This window comes from Rattus norvegicus, chromosome 4, assembly GCF_036323735.1.
Source record: "Rattus norvegicus strain BN/NHsdMcwi chromosome 4, GRCr8, whole genome shotgun sequence".
Taxonomy (NCBI): Eukaryota; Metazoa; Chordata; class Mammalia; order Rodentia; family Muridae; genus Rattus; species Rattus norvegicus.
In genome coordinates, this window is record NC_086022.1 from 51359238 (window position 1) to 51361713 (window position 2476).

General features: G+C 41.2%; 1 pseudogene; it reads right to left on the reverse strand.

The window, feature by feature from the left end:
• Nucleotides 1-667: 667 nt before the first annotated feature.
• On the reverse strand, nt 668-1968 carry LOC134486739 (cytochrome c oxidase subunit 6C-2-like; annotated as a pseudogene).
• Nucleotides 1969-2476: the final 508 nt, after the last annotated feature.

The following is a 2476-nucleotide window of genomic DNA, read 5'->3' on the forward strand; positions in this document are numbered from 1 at the left end:
TTCGATACTATGGGAAGTTGTCACACTTGCGTTATTTCCTATGACCCTGTTACATACACAAGGATGAATTAGTTGCTAGCAATAAGTATGCCTGTACCTGATGTCAGCAGGCATTGGAACCAACAGCCCAGTTGCACTCAGTGGATAGCCACTGAATCATTACTAGGAATTCAGACCTAAGAGAATCAAAGCTCTTGAGAAATTCCAGCTCTCAATTTACAACTTACACTTTCTCTTCAGAAAGCAAAACAACACAACGTAGAAAGTCTAAAACTGCCTTTCCGTTATGAAAAATCTAAATTCAGCTATTTGAAAATAAACATGTAAAGGAAAGGAAAGAATGCAGGTCTATTTAACTAGCCCACGTTCTCTAATCGAGTCCTTACAAATCACTCCACTGTATCAGGATATCAGTTTTGTCATGTTCAGGGTACAATTAGAGAAAGGTTAAGCAAACTGTGACACACCCTTTCGTTCTATTCCTTCAGTTCCTGCTCCAACTAGACACTTCATTGAATGTTTATTCAATTATAGTAGTAAAATGTTTGATCTTTTTTTATTGGATATTTTATGTATTTACATTTCAAATGTTATCCCCTTTCCCAGTTCCCCCATCCCCTTCCTCCTCTTTCTATGAGGATGCTCCCCTCCCACCCACCCACTTCCACCTCGCTGTCCTGGCACTCCCCTACACTGGGGCATGGAGCCTTCACAGCACCAGGGCTTCACCTATTGATGCCAGACAATGCCATCCTCTGCTACATATGTGCCTGGAGCCATGGGTCCCTCCATGTGTACTCTTTGGTTGGTGGTTTAGTCCCTGGGTTAAAATGACTTCCATTTACCTTCCCTAAAGATAAATATGCTCATCCTACCACCTATGAAAGTACTGTATGTAAATTCAGCTGATTGGTGAGAATTTAGTTTGTACAAAAATAGTATCATTGGAATTTAAACTTTCTCTTGCTGTATGTGTATCTATGTCTGTGTGTAGATGTGCAGCTATGTGTGTGTGTGTAGACATGTGCATAAAGGTGTGTGCATAAGTGTGGTTGCTAGCCAAAACCATATTTTATGATCTGGACCTGAAGTAAATTTCTATTTCATATTTCATATTACGGATGCACATATGACTGATTGATAAATGAGAAAGAACTAATGTCTTTATTGTCCTTTAGTGGTTGGTGACGCCACATTTACTTAAATGGCATGGATGATGACCATGAGGTTTTATCTTTCTATGACTGATGTTCTTTCTTTTCTTTTGTCCATATAATTATTGTTTATTGAGAGAAACTACTCCTTAGCCCACATATTCATGTTTCTTAGTTCAGGAACACAGGTCAGCAATGAACTTCTATGGAGCACAATCCAGAGAATTCTTCGCACGCTGAAAGACACCAGCCTTCCCCGTCTCTTCAAAATCTTTCATGGAATCATGATTCCTGTAGAAATCTGCATAAGCCTTCTTTCTTGGTTCAGCCACACCAAACTTATAGGCAGCAGCAACTCCTAGAGCCACAACAAATGCGCCGACAATCTGAACCTGCAGACACTTGGCCAGAAAACCATACCATACATCTGTGGTTTCGGCAACAATGCACCGGAGCTCATGGTAGCCAATGTCCTCTACGCCAACGTCCTTTGGTATTCTTTCTTAGAAAGAAATATAAGTTGCCCACTAATTTCTGCAGGATAGGGCTGAAAACCTTTTGGGAACATATGACTCCCCTTGGGAACTCCCACAATCACATTTAATGAAGTATGGACCCTTCTGTCCCTTGACATCATTTAACTTTATCCTCAAAGTCACTGTAAGTAGCTGTAGCAAAGACTTTAGAAAACGTTTACATACTTCCCAAAATAGCTGGTAAAAATTAAATTATGTATGGGTTTTAGTTGTGTGTGTGTGTGTGTGTGTGTGTGTGAAAGAGAGAGAGAGAGAGACAGAGAGAGACAGAGAGAGACAGAGAGAGAGGTTTTCTGCTAATGTTTTATTAAGTCCCTGTTTCTCTCTCTCTCTCTCTCTCTCTCTCTCTCTCTCTCTCTCTCTCTCTCTCTCTCTCTCACACACACACACACACACACACACACACACACACACACACATCTTTTCAAGTCTGTCCTGAAGAGATGAAGTAGTTCTCATTACCAGGAAGAAAGCTTAAGAATAAATAGCAGTCAGCCTGGGATGGAGAATTGACCATAGAGTCACTTCAAAGTCCCAGTGGCCATTCCTGAGATCAGACATGAAAACTAAGAATCCAACAGGAAATGTGTGCTACCTAAATTGATTCTCTCCCCATTTTTTTCTTCCCCTTGCTGTGATCAACTTACCTACAGATAAATGACATAAGTCAGTTCCCCTTTTCCTTCTGCTCCACTGCCAGCCCTCAATTAGCCTCCAAGTCTCCCAGACAAACTTACCCAATCTGTGGCACGTCGAGCTGTTGCAAGCAGACAGCCCCATTTCACT